The sequence below is a fragment of the Lasioglossum baleicum genome, chromosome 19 (assembly GCF_051020765.1).
Source record: "Lasioglossum baleicum chromosome 19, iyLasBale1, whole genome shotgun sequence".
In the NCBI taxonomy this organism is placed as follows: domain Eukaryota; kingdom Metazoa; phylum Arthropoda; class Insecta; order Hymenoptera; family Halictidae; genus Lasioglossum; species Lasioglossum baleicum.
Window position 1 is genome coordinate 1,266,424 of NC_134947.1, and position 23,986 is coordinate 1,290,409.

At 38.4% G+C, this 23,986-nt stretch overlaps 2 long non-coding RNA genes across 2 annotated transcripts in view; one reads left to right on the plus strand and one right to left on the minus strand.

Moving 5' to 3' along the window:
• Window positions 1-3,279: 3,279 nt before the first annotated feature.
• Window positions 3,280-7,665, minus strand: LOC143218467 (uncharacterized). Its single transcript, XR_013011077.1, has 3 exons — window positions 5,954-7,665; window positions 5,221-5,310; window positions 3,280-5,145 (listed from the first exon to the last, which is right to left on the minus strand). It is a non-coding gene; the product is annotated as an uncharacterized LOC143218467 (long non-coding RNA).
• Window positions 7,666-14,030: 6,365 nt separating this feature from the next.
• LOC143218514 (uncharacterized) overlaps window positions 14,031-23,986 on the plus strand; it is a 145,773-nt gene continuing 135,817 nt past the window's right edge. The window contains exon 1 of the long non-coding RNA XR_013011101.1: window positions 14,031-14,281. This is a non-coding gene — a long non-coding RNA (uncharacterized LOC143218514). The remainder of the gene's footprint in view (window positions 14,282-23,986) is intronic.

Here is a 23,986-nt window from a genome sequence, read left to right on the forward strand (position 1 = left end):
CTCCGCGCGTACAGTGGACCAAATGGCTTGTCCTATCGATGTATTGTCGTAGGTTTTCTCCTTCGCGGATGCGTAACCTCGCGATTTCTACCTGATAATTCGACAGGCTCTTACCGGGAGCGAACCGTTTCTTTAAATGCTGAACCAATGCTTTTGTGGTAGTAAACTTGTGCCCTAACGTACATCTACGTGCTGGCCCGACGAGTTTAGTAAGAACAATTGCCAGATACTCGGCCTCCGTACCATCCGGAATCAAAGTTAACCCGTCCTCTATAATTTGCGCGAAACGCGTTAAAGAAGGGTCTTCCCCGTCGAAGGTCGGAATTGTCGAAGTAATATTCTGTAAGCATGTCTTTTGCGTCAAAAGCGACATAGAATGCGCAAGCGAAACCGTCAAGTTCATTATGTCAATGGAAGAAGTATTTGCAGTTGAATTCGGCATTTTAAAAGAATGTAACTAGAGAAAACTAGTATATAATTAAAAGTAGGTAACTAGTGAAAACTAGTATATAGAAATCTTTTAACTAGGAAAACTAGTATATTATTGACTTTTAACTAGGAAAACTAGTATATTATTGAAAGAATGTAACTAGGAAAACTAGTATATTAAATCTTGTAACTAGGAAAACTAGTATATTATTGATATAAAAGCGTGACTAGCGAAAACTAGTATATCACTAATAATATCGAGACGTAACTAGGAAAACTAGTATATTGTCGATACTCAGCTACGAGTAATTTAACGTAGTGAACCCACAATTAAAGTAATCCTAAAATAATTGAACTAATCCCACCTCTGTCACCAGTTCTGTTACGAGCTAGGGCCGCGAGAAGCACGAGTGGCCGGCGAAGGGTTATAAACCCAGGAATATGGTATCAATTTGTTAGTTTAAGGTACGCGGACGAACCCAATGCGAAATTGGGGAGCCGCTAGGAATGTAGACAGTGAGGACGAACCTGACGCGAAATCAGGGAGCCTCTAGGAATGGAATCAGACGCAGACGAACCTGATGCGAAATCAGGAAGCTGCTGGGAAGGTGAAACTTCGTGAACGAACCCAATGCGAAATTGGGGAGTCACTAGGAAATGAGGCGCAGACGAACCCGATGCTAAACCGGGGAGCTGCTAGGAGGTTGTAGAATAGCGCGGACGAACGCAATGTGAGATTGGGGAGCCGCTGGGAGGTTGGATAAAAGCACAGACGAACCTGATGCGAAATCAGGGAGCCGCTAGGATGGTATAGTTTTCGTGGACGAACCCAATGCAAAATCGGGGAGCCACTAGGTAGGAAAAATCTCTATTTGATAATTGGTAAGGCGCGAACGAACCTGATGCGAAATCAGGGAGTCGCTAGGATAGTTAGTAGACCTCGTAACTTATATAATCTAAATGATACAACCCGAGCGGTAAGGTTGTATCGTGTGGGAACGTTCAATTACTATATAAGGATTTTGGACGATAATTATAGGTTCAATGAACTTGCTCTAATTACCAATAACACAAATATATTCTACTTATAAAATTCTGTAGTACAAGTGTGTATGTGTCGCGATTGGAAATGAGAGAAAAAGATATGAAATGTGAAAGATAGAATTTACCTAAACTACGGTGCTCGGTTTTCACGCACTGGCAATGCGGGGGACTCGGAAACAACTTCAACACTGACCAATAGACTATAAACCGAACAAACGGAATCTATAATGTTAGACTTTGATCCGAAAGGTACTTTAGCCCGATCTCGGTAGAAGTTAACTTTCCGAAATGCAGCACGACGTGACGCGATACGTGTCTACTGCAGTACTAACCCCCGAGAGTGAGAATCTAAGGGTTTATATACCCCTACAATGAATGGAATACTTTGTTCATTATCTAATCGCGCTTAGAGATTAGGGCTTAGGGCCAGACTCTCATTTTTGTCACTTCTAACGAAATCGGAGCCAGGGCTCGGTCCTAAATCAAAGGGTTCGAAAGGTTATCTAGGACGCTTCCCGCCAGAGACGATCTGGAAGAGATTTATTCTCTATCCGTAACAAACACAAGTCTCGACAAATTAGCATCTTTCCTCGACACAAACAAATTGACAATTTTACGCGTTCCGAATTTCAAAATCTTTCCATAGAAAATTTCATGTTGTTGACGCGAAAGGGTGACTCTTTCCATACGAATATCTCGATTGCGTAGAAAAATTAGACGATCTTTGTTTGCGAGTCATTTTACAGTTCGTTGACAGGCGAAACCGTATCCGAACGTGATTATTAGACTGCGGATGGAAGTTACATCCTCGTACCCCCCCCCCCTTTTTGGTTTCTTTTTTTATTTTTACGGGGGGGGGGGGTACGAGGATGTAACTTCCACATCACCTTGCGGGAAGTGACGTCACCACAAGCGGTTGTGGATCACACGTGTTGAGCGAAGTATTGTTCATGAATTTTTTCAGATTTTTCGGTTTGGTGCGCCGTTGTTAAAAAAAATAAAAACCGATTTTTTCGACGTTTTTTCCGCGAAGAACTAAGCTAACCTTAAAATTGTTACGTTCTATTTATTCTGTAAGTCTATCAGGCTCTGATAAACCTTGAGCATTCTACAGAAGTAATTAAAAAATGAAATCAACTTAATTAATATTTCTACAGTATAATCATTACATCTAGAAATATAAATCACATTTCCAACAATTCAATTGGCTCAGTGCGTTAGATCATGTTCATTCTATATATTACAACCTTTGTTATTTCGTATTATTTCATGTATGTGTAATGTGTTTATAAAAGATGAAAATATGAACAAAAATATAACACATATAAAAGATAAGCCAATTAATCTTAGCAAAACGTTTCTAAATTGATGTTCACAGGTAAACTTTTGGTCCATTTGTTTAGTTTAATTAATTATTAAATCTGCAGCTTCTGGATATCTGCAGGCATAAAAACTGAGATTAAAATTATTATATTCAACAAATATTGTCAGATATAAAATGTAATCTAATTAACATACTGCTTTATCTGCATAGATAAATTGACAGATATACTTACCCAAAAACAGTGATACTCACTAAGGAAAACTATGAAACTCTTAGTCCAGTTATATTATTACCGTTCGTTATGTTTTTAACAATAAAATTAATAGATTAACTATATTATTGTTAAAAATTACATACTTGTTTTAGGTAGGTACGAACTTTTAATGCAATTGCAAAAATATTCATATTTGGATGGTATTTAATGTATGTGAGTTGCTATGCATCAGGTGAGACGTCCCCGATAACTTTAAACAATCATAATTTCCAAGATCGGATCGGTTCGGATATGATTTTTTTGTGGGGATATGTAGAGGAAGGTCTAATGAAAATGATCTGTTTATACGATTAGGTCCAGTTAGGTCCTCTAAAAAATACACCTTGCAAATTCTAAGAAAGTATATAGATTTTATTCATTTCATTAAATATTAATTTTTAATACATTGCGAGCAACCATCCTCAACTAACGGCGTTAATTGTTACCGCAAAGGACTGTTTTTCATTTACACAAAAGACCCAGAATAAATATTAAATAGGGTAATCAGGACACCTCGATGAAAAGAAGCAATTTTTTTGGCTGAAAAATACTGCATCCCAAAATGTCTATCTTTGTGAATTTATATTAACTACAGTTTTTGTGAACGAACATTAATTTTTTCAGCTTCGATGTTGATGGACATTTAGGAGGCAATATAAATTTATTAGAAATCGATATGAGAAAGAGAGAGAGAGAGAGAGAGAGAGAGAGAGAGAGAGAGAGAGTCGACTCTTTCGTGAAATGTCACTAAATTTCTCGATCCGGCCCACTGTGTTAATAATTCAAACCTAATTTTATATGTTTTAGCATAGCATCCCACGTGAAACCTGGTAAAGTGTAATAATATGGTGGATCTAAACTGTAGCTCTTAATGCAAGTTTTTATGAAAATTTTCAAAAACATCAGCCAGTAACAAAACATCAGCTTTCAAATACAGATCGCTGTATTCACCCAAAGTTTTTGTGTTGAAACGCTTCCACACATTCTCGGCATGCACATAATCACTAGACTGCGGATTTTATACATTTATGGCAAAAATGAGTATGTGCAATTTAAAGCAGTGGACAGGTTAACAGGATTTAAAAATATCAATGTACTCGTTTCAGCTAATTAATATCATTAGAGAAAAAATTATATTTCTATTTGGCTCCTATGTTGTGCAATTTATGAAGACAATTTTTATTTTTCATAAAGATCCGCAGTCTAATAATCACGTTCGGATACGGTTTCGCCTGTCAACGAACTGTAAAATGACTCGCAAACAAAGATCGTCTAATTTATCTACGCAATCGAGATATTCGTATGGAAAGAGTCACCCTTTCGCGTCAACAACATGAAATTTTCTATGGAAAGATTTTGAAATTCGGAACGCGTAAAATTGTCAATTTGTTTGTGTCGAGGAAAGATGCTAATTTGTCGAGACTTGTGTTCAAACATTTTTGTACGAATCGATGAATCGTAATTTAATACAATTACGCGAATCTGATTGCTGATCTTCAACATTTTTGTAAATGAAATATACTTTTCTTTAGTTATTGGTAATACGTTGACACTACCTTCAAACGCATTAGCTATTTCTTCGATAATGAAATGTGAATCGTACCCGGATAAATTGTGGAAAACTATGGGAATGCAAAACGAATTTTTGTAATTTAAATTGCAATCTTGATGCGTGGGGCCTCTATATCGTCCTGTTAGATGACAATGATCGCGCACCCGTATATCCTTTTCCTCACATGGTTTTTCACAAATGTTGCAATGCGCTGCGTTGATAAGTGCCTCGCACTGTTCATTCGTTAGCTGTTTCATAATTTATCAAATAAAAAAATTATAAGAAAGATCTTATTTTTTATTTAAAACCAATCCTCCTCCTCCGCCTCGTCCTCCTACTCATACAATTAACTCGTATTTATTAAAAAGAAAACAATTACAGTAATAATATCGCCCCCTCCCTATACAGCGAGATATTTTTTACATTAGTGAAAAGTTACTCTTATCTACTCTTTAATTATACAAATATACAAGTATTAAAAAATAATTAAAATATAATTATTGCAGCGAATTTCTTGTCATTTGTCTTCATTATTTTTGTTTCCTGCGAACAGACAGGTAGACAGTTATATATCATGTTATGTACTTTGGGATATTCTTTCTTTGAAAATTTATTTACCTTCGAGCGACGATTCTTTGACGAATCCTCAGACGTCCATACCGCGCTTCGCCCAGAATCAATCTCCAATTTCGCAATCATTGTGAAACACTGTGTGAAAAAAATAAAAAAAACGTAAAAAGAGGTGTCATGTTTGTGGTTTTGACGTGGAAAAAATTCAAAGTCGCGTCTTTATAACTGATACTTTACGTGTTTTTATAATTGTTAACCCCTGCTCGAAATGTTTGTACTTCGCGCAGACTGCAATGGTATGTGATGTTTTTTTTCGGTTGCCAACAGTGAAGTCGACACGGTTCGTCATCAGCAATTTCATACACGGGATCGTGAACTAGTACATCGTATTTCGGAGAGTTGAAATCTTCCAAATTTATCGAGTTTATTTTCATTTTTCGAAGGATGTCTCTCTCTCGAAACATCCACCTTTGTACGCTACGACAGGATTCGCATAATCGCGCACAAAATTTTGAATTACTTCGAATATATCGTGCTGTTGATATTTTTCATAGCCGAAATCTTTAAATGGAATCCCGTGTATGAAATTACTGACATACCATGCAGACTTTTTGTCAGCGTCGGATAAACAACGTTCTTCCCCAAGCGAAATTCGAAGAGTTCGAACGAGCCGTCATGACAAACATCGATCACATGGCTAACTCTTTGCATATAAATTTTTTTTCCACAATTTTTTCCACTAGATTTTACATCGTTTATTAATTTTTTTTATTGTACTTACCGTTGAAGAAAGGGGGATGCGCGAAGTTGGCTGGTCGGATGATAAAAACACACACGCGATGTAAGTTCGTATAGCGATCCTGATTGTCGACGTTTTTTCTTATGGTATAACTTCATACGACGACTGTTACGAGCAATTTATAATGGATACCCCTACCCACTAATGTAAAAAATATCTCCATATAATATTCCACACACACGCAACAAGTCCAACGGGCAGTACGCGAAAACCGTCACGTATGGAAAAATGGTTGATCTTTGAATCTCAACACGACAAACGCTTGCAACGATGGAACGTTCACGAAGACTTCGCGTTCCATCGCGTCCTGTTCATTCATTCTTACCATCCCCACCAACTACGATAAAAAGATGGAAGAAATGATTTGAAATGCTACTCTTAATGAGCGTTTACGATAGCTGACTGTATGGCGATGGCAGACAGAAACAGCGACACGGTCCTCTTACATCTTGCATTACATCGATAAGAAGATCTTTCAGAGGGGACCGTTGTATATTTACGAAATTAAACAAGACGTTCATCGAACTCGTGAGATTAGACGTTCGTCGAAATCTCCGCTCGATAACAAAATCGTCGATAAACTTTATAATCGTAAAAAATTTACAGCATGATTGATTATGTTCACAAATATTAATAACTATACTAATTTAAATGATAACAAAATGAAATCTGTGCGAAAGTGCTCTGTACACCTAACTGAAAAACTTCTGTAATACAAGAATTTACACAATTTTCCTCAAAACCCTTGAAAATTGCCAATGAACGGATGCTGTTTCAGAAAGCGTGGCGTAAAATCTCTTGGCTTTCAATGAAGTATACTACAAGCAACCTTTAGCTACGTTGGATAGAAAAAATTCCATGACAAACGGAAAAATTTAGAAATTGACTTCTTTCTAGATTTTCGGCCAAATACCCCAGAGTTGGGCATTAATCGATTAAAATTTTAGTCAAGATTAATTAATGTGTATGATTAAAAGAAGAAATCATCGAAAAATCGAAGACTGATTCAATCGATTGATGAAGTTAATAATCACCATACGGCCTATCCATAAATTGTAATAACCAGGGAGATAGAGACAGAGAGCGGAGATGAAGAATTGACAGAAATATATCTCAAGAGAAACTCAGTTTACATTTTTTTCAGTATTCATACAGTTTTGATTCCGTATTTCATTTCGAAGCTCCAGCAGTTAATCATTAATGGAACGTTTGCGAAGACTTCGCGTTCCATCGCGTCCTGTTCATTCATTCTTACCATCCCCAACCAACTACGATAAAAAGATGTATGAAATTATTTGAAATGCTACTTTTAATGAATGTTTACGATAGCTGGCTGTATGACGATGGCAGACAGAAACAGTGACACGGTCCTCTTACATCTTGCATTACATCGATAAGAAGATCTTTATCGAACTCCTGAGATTATACGTTCATCGAAATCTCCGCACGTGAGAAAAACCGTTGGTCCTCGACAAATCGATGTTGAGAAAAATTATTGACTGGCTGTATGGTCCCCTTACATAAATCTTTCAGAGGGGACCGTTGTATATATTTATGAAATTAAACAAGACGTTCATTGAACTCCGTTCAAATGAATGTTTTACGATAGCTGCATGGCGATGACAGACATAAACAGTCTTGCATGTAGAGACGTGAAAACATAAACACGTTCGGACACGTTCCCAAGGATCACCCCTCCCCCTCCCCCTCACCAGGCAATACCAGGAAAGTGGTCTCGAATGCAATACCTGGAAACTGCCCCCCCCCCTCCCCCACCTTTCAAGATATGGACTGTACCCCCCCCCCCTCCCCCGCCCCAACAACATGATGCAATAATTCCATTAAAAATATAAAAACATGATGCAATAATTCCATTAAAAATATGACGTAATATATGCTCGTGCAATACCGCTCGGCGGTACCGCACCCCCGTGAAGTGGCGGTACCGCTCTCCCGTGAAGTGAAAAGTGGCTTAGAACCCGTGTATAACATCTACTGTGGACTGTAATAATAAGTGTTTACCAGTGCCAAAATAAAGTGTTGCAATCAAGCCTACCTGTTACCCGAGTATTATTTCGAAAGCCTATCCAGCGGTAAATCTCCGGGGTAGCACATTTGGCGACGAGGATTCGCGAACCTTCGCGTGTGAGAATATCAATATTCACGGAATAAATACTGAGGAACGGCTGTGAGCCGAGACGCAGTGTTATTGCGAGGCGGCTGTGAGCCGAGACGCAGTGTTATTGCGAGGCGGCTGTGAGCCGAGACGCAGTGTTATTGCGAGGCGGCTGTGAGCCGAGACGCAGTGTTATTACGAGGCGGCTGTGAGCCGAAGTGCAGTGTATTGCGAGGTAGCTGTGAGCCGAAGTGCAGTGTATTGTGTGAAAATGGCGTTAAATATATCGGGGATAGGAGTAAAACCATTCCTATGTGAAAGCATAGACAAGGCCATAATCAGAGTTGAATGGGAAAGATGGCTCCGTTCGTTGGACCTTTACCTAGTATCTGAAGATATAACAGACTATGGAAAAAAAAGAAGCAAGCTTTTACACTTTGGGGGCGAGCAACTACAAGAGGTTGCCTACAGTTTGCCTGGTGCTATTGTAGCGGTGGACACTGATAAGCAAAAGGATGTTTTCAAAGTGCTAGTAGACAAACTGTCAGAACATTTTTCCCCAAAACAGAACTCCACCTTCGAACGTCATCTCTTCAGGAACATCAAGCGGGAAGAAGGAGAGAATTTCCGTAAATTCGTACTAAGAATTAGACAACAAGTAAAACGATGTTTCTTTGGTAAAAGTGAGAATGAAGCAATAGAAATAAATATGAAAGACAAAATCATCGATAGCTGGTGCTCCATGGAATTACAAAAGAAGATCCTGGAGAAGGAGCGGACACTAGACGAAATTATCGAATTGTGTCAAGTACATGAACAAATAATGAATCAATCGACAGCCATGAATGCAAGTTTAGCAGGACCGAGTACATCGTCGAATACATACGCCTCAATAAATAAACTGGAATTCCAAAAGAGTGGACAATCCCATCAATGTATCAGATGCGGAAAATCAGGACACACCGACGATATAAAAGCATGTCCAGCAAAGAGTGTGAAATGCCACAAGTGTGGTTTCCAGGGCCACTTCGCTAGATGTTGCAGGACGCGTCACCAAAGGAAAAGACCTGCTACTCCAGAACGATCCGAACAAAGGCAGAAACGATTTAAATCAAGGATCAACTATGTCGATTCAGGCGTCTCAACATCCGATGCACAAGACAAGATTAAAGACTTCGATTGCTTCAAAATTAACTCGGAAGAAGGAATCATAAATAACTCTGACGATTTAATTGAATGCCTTATTGGAGGCGTACGTCTAGTAGTACTCATAGACTCTGGGTCCAAGGTGAATGTAATAAAAGGGGAAAGATTCTACTTCTATCTAGCGGGACTAGAATTCGAACTTGAGACCGACCATAAACCATTAGAAATGATATTTAGACCATCTTCGAAACCACCCGCACGGATTGAGAGATGGCTGCTAAGACTACAAACCTTCAAGTTTAAAGTCATATACCAACCCGGCAAGCTGAATATTGCCGATTCCGTGTCAAGGTTATGCAAGTTACAGGACGAGAATTCATTCGACCCAGAGGGCGAACAACACGTCTTCGCAATAGTAGAGAGAAGTGCTCCAAAGGCGATGAAAATTTCCCAAATAATCTCAGAAAGCAGAGAGGACAGAGACATAGTCGACGCAGTCAGCAAAATTAATAACGATTCTTGGCCATTACAGGACAAAAATATATATTTCCCTTTCAGAACAGAACTGACGTCAATGGGCCCGGTGATACTGAGAAACAACAGAATTGTAATTCCTCAAACGCTAACAAAACAAGTATTGGAACTAGCCCACGAAGGACACCCAGGAGAAACCGTAATGGAGAGACGTGTACGAGTTAAAGTCTGGTGGCCGTCAATGGATAAGCAGATCGAGAAATTTGTTAAAAATTGCAGAGACTGCTTACTAGTCTCACAACCAAACAAGCCACCCTTGATGTGTAGACACCAATTTCCGGAAGGACCTTGGCATTGTCTTGCCATCGATTTAATGGGTCCATTACCGAATAAAGATATGATATTAGTAATCATTGATTATTATTCCAGATACTGTAACCGTACCAATTACATATCGAGTGAGAGCGAGAGGGACTATCGCGAATCCCCACCACAGCGTGTCGCGACAAGATCTGCGATCCTTGTCAAAATAAAGGACCGCAGATCATCATCGCTAATTAGGATGCGCGCGCACCGATCCCCACTCGATACAGATCGAAGGAGGTCGATGCGCGAAGCAAATTCATCACTCTACGCAGTGATGCCAGAATCATGGGTCGTGGGTTTTTTCCCCTCCGCTCGCTCAGCCGACTCGACCCCCCACTCTAACGCACCGTCGTCGCCAGGTTGCTTCTACTGCGCACGCGCTACACGAACGTATCTCTACTCTGTCCGTGTGAGTGCCTGTTCGATTGCACGCGCGCTACACACACCAGCGTACCTCTACTCTGTCCGTGTGCGCTGCTTGTGCGCTTGCGCCAGCCACAATCTATTTTTAGCACTCTCCATCCACATCCACGCCTGCTTGACGGAAACGAAACTGAATCTGAAATTCGGCCGTCGAGCCGTCGAGCGTATCAATCGCAATCTGGAGCTAGCCTTCGAGTCCCCGCGTGCAGCGAGTTTTATTTTTATTTTTCATTACTTTTTTAATTACATTTTTTAACCTTCCAAAAAATTTAAATATATATTATATGTATATTCGTAAGTTTGAACCCTTTATCTCAACCAGGAGGGTAGTGAAAGGGTAAAAACTAATTATTGGTTTTTCCCACATTTTCCCTATTTAATGGTATACTTAAAAATTCTAGAAAAATTCTACAAAATTGTAGATATTATTCCCTATGATTGTGAATTTTTTCAGATTTTTTGCAAATAGTAAGTATGAAAAATCGTATAGCCGGATATAAGATGGTCAAAAGAGCTCATCCAAATTAATTTTTAATCACACGTTCAATAAAAATCACATGTTCAATAAAAAATTACGAAAAAATTCATGAACATTCTGCCTAATAGCATACACGCGATTGAGACCAATTTCAAACTTTTTGGTTGTAAATAGCCAATGGGTATAGCCCAGGGGTCGGCAACCTGCGGCTCGCGAGCCACATGCGGCTCTTTGGATGTGAAGCTGCGGCTCTTTAGTTCCATACGCAAATATTATTTATTTTATAAAAAAAAACATTTAAAAATCGTTCTGAACTGATTAACGAGGATTAGGCACCGATTCTATCTCTCAGCCACTTGTACTCGCTTTTCACCGCACCCCTCCCCCGTGACACGAGTCGTCACTGTCGTCAGTCCGTCGGAAGCTCTCGAATGACGCCGTCGTCGGATATTTCTATGTAGGTTTTAATTCGCTTTCGACGCAAGACATTTTGCCGTCTTCACCAGTGCTTTGGCTGTGACGTATAGTTTGTTATTTCAAGTAAAAGAGTTATGTATGTAGATATATATAATACAATATACATACATATATATTATCTAATTTGTTGTGAAAAACACTACTTATATATGAATAAACAGATATTTTTTCTTATGAATAAATAGATTAGTTTTTTTTCTCAAAAAACTTTATTTATGCGAGTACTATTTATTGTTGGCAAGAAAAAATGTTGTGGCTCTTTAAAAACTTTGAAATTTTGTAAATTGTAATTTTTGACTCTTCCGACTCAAAAGGTTGCCGACCCCTGGTATAGCCGGATAAGATAGTCAAAAATGCCCTTGAACCGAATTTTATCGACGATGTGCCATTCGATAGAACACAAAGAAAAAACATACTGTGCAAAATTTCAACCCTGTATTTCGATCGGGAGGGTAGTTATGGGGTAAAATCGAAAAATCAGTTTTGGGCCTATTTTCCCTAGTTAATGACGTTTAGAAATTCTGAAAAAAATCTGACACATGTCAAGAGAACCCAAATACATACTTTGCAATTAGTTTCAGATTTTTAAAAGGGAAATCCTGCTTGTAAAAAATCAAAAACCTCATAAAAATCGAAAAAATGCAGATTTCACATGGAAGTTCTAGAGTGTCCACATTTATATTTTTACAGTAGCAGTATATTGTTATAAGTATTGTTCATGAATTTTTTCAGATTTTTCGGTTTGGTGCGCCGTTGTTAAAAAAAATAAAAACCGATTTTTTCGACGTTTTTTCCGCGAAGAACTAAGCTAACCTTAAAATTGTTACGTTCTATTTATTCTGTAAGTCTATCAGGCTCTGATAAACCTTGAGCATTCTACAGAAGTAATTAAAAAATGAAATCAACTTAATTAATATTTCTACAGTATAGACATTACATCAAGAAATATAAATCACGTTTCCAACAATTCAGTTGGCTCAGTGCGTTAGGCGATCGATTGTGGACCGGCCTATGGTAGGTTCGCGCCCGTCGTAGGTCTATTTTTTTTATTTCATCAATTCTCTTCTTTTTTATATCTGACTTCACACTAGTCAAGGATATTTTTGTAGAATTCTTTTACAAGCAATATTGAAATATTAAAAAAGTATTTTAAGGTAAAATACACCAAATATAGTAGTTGTGTCTAACAGAGTCGTAAGGCGAGTAAAGAAAAGAAAAGGTAAACGTATAAAGATGAACAAAGGTAAAAGTTAATGAAACATCAAAAGTTTGTCATTCTAAATATGCTTTTATAGATCCGTTAGTTTATTGACAAGTATCGGAACATCTGCTTTCACTGTGAAATATTTCATTAGCAACCCTGAGTGGTACATACACAACAATTGCTGTTCCGCATAAGAGACGAGGTACCAAATTGAATGCCTCAAAAGAAGTAAACAACAATAGAGCCATTTCTACAACTTGAATTTCTTTCTTTTCTCTATAACAAAGTATTTAAAACTCGAAGACACATAAATGGAATTACTGCTGAAAATGTCGAGTACTGCCAGACGTTCCTCCAATTTTCAACATAAATAAATCTTTCAATTCATCGATAAAATAAAATATGCTTTACAGAAAACACGATAAAATGAAACTGAGATACTTAAGATCCGCACAAGCTATGTATGTATTATAATTTTTTTGCGAATTCCACCTTAAAATATTTTTTTTGAATATGTAGATATTGCTTCTAAAAGAAATCTACAAACACACCATTGGTTATTATATAGTCAGACATAAAAAAAAAGAATTAATCAAGTAAAAAAAATGTATACCTATGCCGGGAGCGAACCTAGGATAAGCAGATCAACAGTCGAACGCCTAACGCGCTTTTTTTTTAAACATGTTTTTTGAATATATTAGTACAATCAGAGTTAACAGGAGTCAACAAAAATAATAAAAATCTCCACACAGTATTGCTATGTTAAGCTGACTGTTCGCTCGCGTGCGAATCTCGGTGCTTGACAAATCTTTGGACGGTGGAAGAATAAATAGGAACTGTGTAACGGTTGGATTACTTGTAAGCTGAGGCGCCTTAACGGATAATGGAAGGGAGAATGGGGAAAAAGTTTTATTTAAAAAAAACCCCTTAACAGTCTTTGGTATAGGATGTTTGCTTAAGTACTACTTAGGGACTAACTTATTACTAACAACGATATATACATATTGTATACCCCGACAGCACAGTCTGCCCGAGCCCACCGCCGGACCCAGCTAGCCGAGCCCCAGCCCGACACGTTACAGGCTAACGCAATGCTTGGCTCAGCGTTGAGACCAAATCAGGACGATTTAGCCTGGCCCCTGTGCACAAAAGGGCGCGATTTTCACCTGCCGGGGGCTCGAGCCCAGAGCCTGACGGCCGGGCTGGGATTCAGCCTGTTTTTGAGAGGGCAGCATGGTATCACACTAATGTGGCCAATCAGTGCTTCGATTGGGCCCAACTTTTCTCGCGCATGCGCGACACAGGGCGGGTCGCATCAATGTGGCAGTACTTTGCAAATGCGTAGCAATCTCCCTTGTTACCGACAAAAGTATAATAAGTTAATAAATAAGACCTTTGAGGGCGATTGCTGCCTAGATTGACCTTTATCTGGCGTTTTTGACTACTGAAAAAACCCGTGTTTGTATTATCACGCAATGAGAACGCGAATCCCGCACCCTTGCAATCTTGCAAATCGGCTGAATCCTAGCCCGGCCGGCAGGCCCTGGGCTCGAGCCCTCGGCAGGCGGAAAACGCGCCCTTTTGTGCACAGGGGCCAGGCTGAAACCGAGCCGGTGTGCCGTCGGGGTACATATGTATAATATTAGGTAGCTATCGTGCCACGGTACAATATGATAATGTTGAGTTTTACATGTAGATCTCTCAAGTCATTTAAGTGGCCCTAGTGTGATGTTGGGCACTATAATTTTCCGCTCGAGTAGCTCTCGCATGTGAGTGTCATTTGGTAAGAGTCACCAGCATTTTTTTTTTATCTAGTCGATGAAAATCTTGATGATCTTTCCTAGGTATGAACGCCTAACGCACTGAGCCAACTGAATTGTTGGAAACGTGATTTATATTTCTAGATGTAATGTCTATACTGTAGAAATATTAATTAAGTTGATTTCATTTTTTAATTACTTCTGTAGAATGCTCAAGGTTTATCAGAGCCTGATAGACTTACAGAATAAATAGAACGTAACAATTTTAAGGTTAGCTTAGTTCTTCGCGGAAAAAACGTCGAAAAAATCGGTTTTTATTTTTTTTAACAACGGCGCACCAAACCGAAAAATCTGAAAAAATTCATGAACAATACTTATAACAATATACTGCTACTGTAAAAATATAAATGTGGACACTCTAGAACTTCCATGTGAAATCTGCATTTTTTCGATTTTTATGAGGTTTTTGATTTTTTACAAGCAGGATTTCCCTTTTAAAAATCTGAAACTAATTGCAAAGTATGTATTTGGGTTCTCTTGACATGTGTCAGATTTTTTTCAGAATTTCTAAACGTCATTAACTAGGGAAAATAGGCCCAAAACTGATTTTTCGATTTTACCCCATAACTACCCTCCCGATCGAAATACAGGGTTGAAATTTTGCACAGTATGTTTTTTCTTTGTGTTCTATCGAATGGCACATCGTCGATAAAATTCGGTTCAAGGGCATTTTTGACTATCTTATCCGGCTATACCCATTGGCTATTTACAACCAAAAAGTTTGAAATTGGTCTCAATCGCGTGTATGCTATTAGGCAGAATGTTCATGAATTTTTTCGTAATTTTTTATTGAACATGTGATTTTTATTGAACGTGTGATTAAAAATTAATTTGGATGAGCTCTTTTGACCATCTTATATCCGGCTATACGATTTTTCATACTTACTATTTGCAAAAAATCTGAAAAAATTCACAATCATAGGGAATAATATCTACAATTTTGTAGAATTTTTCTAGAATTTTTAAGTATACCATTAAATAGGGAAAATGTGGGAAAAACCAATAATTAGTTTTTACCCTTTCACTACCCTCCTGGTTGAGATAAAGGGTTCAAACTTACGAATATACATATAATATATATTTAAATTTTTTGGAAGGTTAAAAAATGTAATTAAAAAAGTAATGAAAAATAAAAATAAAACTCGCTGCACGCGGGGACTCGAAGGCTAGCTCCAGATTGCGATTGATACGCTCGACGGCTCGACGGCCGAATTTCAGATTCAGTTTCGTTTCCGTCAAGCAGGCGTGGATGTGGATGGAGAGTGCTAAAAATAGATTGTGGCTGGCGCAAGCGCACAAGCAGCGCACACGGACAGAGTAGAGGTACGCTGGTGTGTGTAGCGCGCGTGCAATCGAACAGGCACTCATACGGACAGAGTAGAGATACGTTCGTGTAGCGCGTGCGCAGTAGAAGCAACCTGGCGACGACGGTGCGTTAGAGTGGGGGGTCGAGTAGGCTGAGCGAGCGGAGGGGAAAAAACCCACGACCCATGATTCTGGCATCACTGACTCTACGTCTGGAAGCGGGTCTAATAACACGCGACTCTAATAGATCTGGCGAAAACCGGTACTCGTTCGAGAAGTCAAACCGACTTCGCATTTCTAGTCAAACCGCCTAGATTGCCTTCGTCTTGTACGCGCCTCAAACCGAGGAGTCACAAGTACAAACCGTACTGTGGCACAGCCGAGATTAATAACTATTATCGTGTGTAACGATCGTGTCGGCGTAGAGTCAAGAGTAAAGGTAACGTACGAGAAGACGGCAATCTAATAGGAACTGTCGATAGATAGAGTCGTGTGATTATCATTAAAATCATAATTGAACGACAGAAGGATTTAGTACGACTCTTATTTGCGATTCTAGAACCGGAGTGGGATCAGGCTCGCTTAATAGCGCAGACGAATTCACTCTTTCGGTGAAGCCTAGTAAAAGGAGTTTTGTACGTGTCGGCATGTATGTACTTCTCCGAGAAATCGGCAGAGTACATATGTGATACGACGATCGTCATCTGTCGGGGTTTTGTACGTTCAAATGACAAAGTGATTATGTACTGTGTTGATTCACTATTCCAGAACCGGAGTGGAATCAGGCTCGCTTAATAGCGCAGAAGGATTCACTCTTTTGGTGTTGCATAGTAAAGAGGCGCTTTGTACGTGTTGGCATGCAGCATACTTCTCCGAGCAATCGGCAGAGTATCTATGTGTTTCGACGGTCACTGGTTGTCCGGATTATAAACTGTAGAATTGATTAGCACAATACGAGTGATTAGACACTGAACCGGAGTACAAACGGGCTCACCGCTTGGTGCAGAAAGGGTGTATTCTTTTGGTGAGGCAAAGGTGACGAGTATTGTGCGTGTGATCAGGGGCGATACCTCTCCGAGGAGTCGGCAGGGTACGCTCGTGTATAACGATCGAGTCTAGCAGTCCATATACGTTTAACATCTAAATCCAGATCAATAACGATTGTTGAAATAATTCCAGACGTAGCGTCTCGTGGGTGTACTGGGAGCGTGGCTATAATTTGAAGTATCGCGTTTGGCGACCGTATTTGTAGTGGGAGTTTTCGGTAAAGAATATATTATCTTGCCTGCGTGCAAGTTTCTTTGATAATCGCATTTAGCGAGCGTCTCTTCAAAGTTTATAGTAATAAACTCTGACTGGGTTGTGAACCCTGATTTGAAGAATCGCGTTTGGCGACCGTATTTGTAGTAGGAGTTTTCGGTTAAAAATATATTATCTTGCCCGTGTGCGAGTTTCCTTTGATTCGCGAGCGAAACCGTATTCGTCACGGTTTAGATATTTTCATTATAAATTATATAGAACGGTTCCTCTGAGGAATTTAGTATTTCGGAGAAGTAGGGTACCTCACGGCATGGATTTACAACACCGAGTATATTAATTGTCGGCGAACGAATGTGAAACATACCAACGTATTGACGCCGAGAGTCAATAATCTAGACGGATGATCTCTACATAGAAAAACTTGTATACAAAGATTGGTACAATATACCCTACTTTTACCTCCTAACTGGTTCTCAACTTATTTATCAGATAATCCAAACCTCTCCGCTTCCAGTGCCTGGAGGCACGAACAAAGTATATAGTATCTTAGTCATACATTATCATTAAATAGTGATGAAAACATATTCTATTAAATTCAATCAATAGTAATTCAGGAAGTAGCATTAATACGGTTACAATACCAAGAAATTAAATTCCTGAAAGTCACAACTTCATCTGTGGTAATAAGCCATCTCTCGGAAATGTTCTCGCGTCTGGGATTTCCAAAAAGTATTAGGGCTGATAACGGAAGGCAATTTGCCAGCAGTGAATTTAAAGACTACCAAGTGGAAGTACAAAAATTCTTGTTAATGTACAACGTCACACCTCACGGAACAACTGGAAAATCTCCGTCAGAACTTTTACTGGGAAGGAACATCAGAGACAAAATACCGTCGATAACAGAACTAAGAGCCACAGAAGGAGACACCGAAGCAAAAGACAGTGACACTGTCGAAAAACAAGCAGGGAAAGATAGAGAAGACAAAGCAAGAGGAGCAAAATCCAGCGACGTACAGCCAGGAGACAAAGTGATAGCACAAAATATGACAGCCTCAAACAAACTGGAATGTAGGTTCGGAAAAGATGAATATAAAGTGATAGAAAGAAAAGGGAATGAACTTACATTAGAAAAAGACGGAAGAACATTCAAAAGACATACGACACATGTGAAGAAATTGCCAGCTAGCCCAAAACAAAGTGAGGTCCCTAGTAGTAGCACAGCGACATACGTGGGATCAGACGAACGGGGTCAACACGAAGATAATGGAAATTCGCAATTAAAGACCCAAAAGCTTAAACTGAAAAAGAAGGAGGGATTGTGGTGATCGGAGCTGGTCGAGGAGGAGGCCGAAGAGAGAGGGAAGGACCCTATCGGCAAAGAGGGGGTAGGCGACCGCGGGTGGGACGCCAGACCCCACGAGTAGTTGTTGATAGACGACCGAGGAACGTAGTGTCGTGGACTGTAATAATAAGTGTTTACCAGTGCCAAAATAAAGTGTTGCAATCAAGCCTACCTGTTACCCGAGTATTATTTCGAAAGCCTATCCAGCGGTAAATCTCCGGGGTAGCACATCGACTAAACATATTTTGAAAATTTCGTCAAAATCGGTTAACGTTGCAATGAGCTACGTTTAAAACGTTTAAAAATGGTAAAAATCGCAGATTTTCAGCCTATATCGAAGAATTCTTACATCTTTCAAGGCCTGTCGTGTTTTTCCCGCATCAACCGATTTCGATGAAACTTTCACAGTGCATATTATTTACGCAGGCCTAGAAAACGTACTTTTTAAATTTTCAATATAGGCCCGCACGAAAAAGTTGTAAAATGTAAGATTTAGTATTTTCTCTGCAATTCCGACCAAATGCAATTTTTGAAAAAATTTCTTTTCACATGATGTAGTAAACTAATTGCTCTAGCTCCCCAAAAAAGTTCGAATCGTATAGTACAATATTAAAAAGTTATCATCTTTTTTAGATCGTCCGAATATTAATTCGTGTAACTGTACGTATTAGGGGATAATTAATGTATTTCTAGTTTATTGATTTATGTGTAGGTTTACTCTTAATGTAACTGTAAAGATAATGGAACGGCGAGGGGGGAAGAAGTAACATAAGGAAGAGATAACAAAAAGGAAGAGAGTGCCCTGTATAACTTACGGCATTCGGCACATTAGTGCGACTGTGCTGTGCTAACAAATAAGATTGTCACGCCTTCCTTTTTAAATGAAATAAAATTTGATTCGTTTCTAATGAATATTTATGTGAGCATTATAAAATAAATGTAGCTTTTATATGACGAGAATTTTTTTTTGCATAAAAAAGTAACATTCAATTTAGTTTCTATCTCTTGCAATCGATGCAGACAATTTTTATTTTGCATAAAGATCCGCAGTCTAGGAAAACTACTACAAATACTACAATAAATAAAATCTATCATTTAATTTTCCCGCCTCGAATGCGTACAAAATAAGTAAAAAGGAAGAGTTAGTGCGGCTATGTGCTGCCATCTTACAACGGCCACATCATGTGCCAAGATTGTGTCCAGGGGAACACTACGAGCCAGTGATGCCAGAGCTGTGGTACTGTGGTACTAAACCATACCCCCACCATAGCCTACTATTGCCCCTACGTTGTTTTCCAACGCGCCCGCGCGCTACACTCACCAGCGTATCACTCTACTGTATTCGTAGAGGTACGCTGGTGAGTGTAGCGCGCGGGCGCGTTGGAAAACAATGTAGGGGCAATAGTAGGCTATGGTGAGGGTATGTTTTAGTACCACAGTACCACAGCTCTGGCATCACTGCTACGAGCCCACACGCGCATTTGTGGCTTCGACCCGCTTGGTTGTCTGGGTACCTGAGATTCGTGGAGAGGGGCTCGAGCATTCGCTTGTTATTGTTTACTTTAACCGCCGTCCCAGGTATACAAATTCCTAGGCTCGTCCTTGCATGCCACCACATGCGTAATGACTTTCGCTAGACGGTTATTGCTTTATGTTCACAATTGTATTTCTTTTCTTTTTGTCTTCCTGAACCTCGCGACTCTTTGTAGCCTGGCGGCCCCGGATCCACCTTTCGGTTTCCCCGTGCTCGCTAGTAACCTTCATGTGAGATATTCACCAAATCGAGGTTTTTTGCGGCCTAAGGTAAGACACAATGTGTCTACCTTTACACGCTATCGGCTTGAAATGCAACAAACGCTATCGCGCAGTCGCCAGCGTCGACGAGATTCAGGTGCATCTCCTACGCATTATACATGATTTCGTACCAATCGACCAGCAGTAGCCTTTCTCCATTAATCCCTTACAATTTATCACACTTCATATTTCGTGATACTTTCGTATACATGAGTCCACCGTTGAGAAAATTATAAATGTATTTCTATCCGTAACAGTCTTAGTACGACAGTAATGGTGTTTTAGAGTTATTTAAATTGAAAGATATCCTGAGATATCCTGAACTACATAACGAATGTCTAGCTGCATCGATTGATGTATTAAAAAGTACCTCATTCCATTAAAAAAAATATCAATGACCTTGAAATCTTGTAAAAAAAATGACCTAGAAAATTTTTTCCCTTACACCGTTACATGTGGCCCTTCAAACCGTGTAAAGTCCTAAGAAGTCTTCTTTCTACAACGAAAAGTAACAGAGATATTTAGGTGTTCTGTTTCTTCGGACTCACCGACTGTATATTATATGTAATATAATGTACAATAATTTTTGATTTGTGGATACTGGTAAGGGTTTGGCAGTTTTCCTTACCCTAGCAACAAATGTTGGTATTCTTTAATTGATTCTGCCAAATGAAGTATTTTCTTGTTTTATTATGTATTCTTTTGCTTAGTTATTGCAGCGCTCTTTACCTATCCCATCCTCAAAATAAAGAATAAGTTTCAATTATGTTAAATTTCAATACTTTATTTGTATGTATACATTAATAATTTTTTAAAAGTCGCGGGGTGCTCTCAAGCTACCCGATTTCATCGAAATGGTTACGTTACTGAGGCTGAAATTCCCGTGCATGCTCGAAAACCGGTGGGTTCAATCGGAACACTGACTTCGAGCAGCTTCGAGCGTCATCTGCCCGCCATCTGCTCGCTAGGCTGTGCTCGATATCTGCTCGGAGCAGGCCTGGCTGACTGGGTATCTTTATAAAGAAAAAGTGTCTGTTAGTCTGTTGACGAAAGACATTTATGGTGACACGATCATATATAATAATTCAACTGCATTTCTTCGATAATATTAAATTCTTTATTTCTCCCTTCAGTATGTATATGTACATCATTATTTAGTACAAAAGATATCACACGCACTCGCAGGCTCACTCATAATTAATCGCACCTAATGACATAATTTAATTCATAGTCATTCAATTTTTTTGTCAGTGTCAACTGTTAAGTGTATTCATTTTTCAATTATCATATCTAATTGATGACTTGAAAGGGTACAAAGTATTACAAAAATTCAATGATCTAGGAATATTGTGTTCGATCCTTAAATATTTATTATATATTGTTTGAAACGGCAATCATTACTTTGTCATTCTTACTGTTTAGAATCGCTTATTCGTTAGTGAAACGCGCGCTCTCATCAATGTCGTCAGTGAGTACTTCTTGGAGCTCTTATACCATAGATGAGTTATCGTGGATATTTAAAAGATGACACGTGATGTAAGCGCCATCTACACAAGGGATTTAGAAACAACTTAAATACAAACGTACACAGTACTCTATTACAGATAAAAGTAAAATCTAACTCTTCCTTTCATTATGGAGTCATCAGATTCGCACAATGATAATGGTAAAAATGTTGGATCAGCATATAAGATCATGACATATCAAAGCCATCATATACACACAGCATACTCTAAATTCTTGAAAAAAAACTTAATCATAAAAATATTCGGTAGATATATAAGTCAATTAAAAAGGAATAATTACAAATCATTTCTAGTTTATCCTTACTACGAGATACTATGTATAGGTATTGATTCGACAGTTACATATCTTGTAACTTATTCCATTGTGTTTGAATAATTTAAGTTGATATTATGATATATGGAAACAGAAACAAGAAGTTTCGAGTAAGAAGATTGTTTTTAAAATTTCCTTGTTTATGAATCCGAATTAAATATAATTTCATGTCTCGATTTTTTAACTGCTTGATTCTAACTGTGTTACTAATTTTTTGAATACTAAGTTTGAACTGCCGTATATTGCAGAGAAAACATATACTTAAAAATTGTTTCTGAATCTTTTCCTATTATAAACAATAATAATTAGAATAAATATAGGAAAGAAAAGTGACAACAGCGTGCGATTCGAGTAGTTGTAAAGTTGTTTAATAGACTGAATCAAGCAAATAACACTGTTTAAAAGTCCTCGACTGTTTAAAATTATCCTCGACCACCCATCAATCTATTCTGGGAGGATCAGTGACATTTTAATTATTTCAAATAGCTAAATTAGATGATAACAGGCAGAGCTCCAAAAAATAATCACATTGATAACTTATTGTTAAATTTCGTTTAAATTCATTGTTTTTAATGATAATTTCAAAAATTAAATAATTCACAAGTAATTATTTCATTCGAGTTATTTCAGTACATTCTTAGAAAAGTAAATTACGAATACAATATATGTATAAGTACAATCGGATCGAATGCATATTATTAATTACAATAAAAAATTGCTTACGTTGCTGGAATTCAATTTAACTGGTTTTAACTTTAACATAAAGATATTTCTATAGTTTTCCTTTTTCTTTTCGTTGGAAAGAATCGAACATTTGTCGGATCAACTTCTGGAGGATATAGTTTAATCTGATTCGTTACAGGTAATCAGATTTGACGTAGCTTGAGCAGTACCTACTCTCTTGAATTTCTTATTTTACAATTCCACGAGACAAGATCTGCTACCACTTAAGACTAATTCTCATTCATTCATTCTATTTCTCTCATTCTCATACACATTTTATGGCTATACAAAATCAGAGTTGGACTAACTTTATTCGAATAACAACCGATGAACAATAGTATCTAAAAAAATTTTTATTCTATTATACACATATGTATTAGAGATCACGAGTTTGAACGTGTATTGAAAATTCACGTGTACACGTGTAACGAATATATACGTGTTTCACAGTTCATTGTTTAATACACGAATACACGTATATTTTACCCAGACAGCACACGACGTCCATCAGACGTCGTTATCGCGTCGTTTTTACGTCTTATGCTCAAAAAGACGCCGTTTAGATGTCCAAAAGACGTCTTTTTGGAGATGTCGTTTTCACGGCTGAAGGAAGACGCCTTTTAGACGTCACATTTCTGCCATAAAAACATCGTCTCCAAAGAGGCGTCTTGTAGACGTCTAAAAAGCGTCTTTTATGACGTAAAACGTACAGACGTAAGAACGACGTCTAAAAGACGTCTTTTTGGAGATGATGTTTTTACGGCTGAAGGAAGTCATCTTTTGACGTCTAAAAGACGCCTTTTTGGAGATGTCGGTTTTACGGCTGAAGGAAGGCGCCATTTAGACGTCTCATTTCTGCCATAAAGAGGACGTTTCCAAAGAGGCGTCTTTCGTGACGTAAAAACGTACGTACCTAAAAACGACGTCTAAAAGACGTCGTGTGCTATCTGGGTAAAATATACGTATATCCGTGTATCTAAAAACACGTGTATCCGTGTAGTAAACAATACACGAACTTCAACACAAACATCCGAACTACACGTGTACACGTGTATTTCCGGTACACGTGAAATCGAGATCTCTAATATGTATATGTATATTTCCATTAATGTTAATTCAATATATGCATGGTTATAAATTGCACGTTTCGTTCGAATGATAAATCTTTAATTAATAATAATTACTTAATTATTTATACTCGTCTTTGATATCATTAATAATTTGATTGCAATATTAATAACGTCGTAT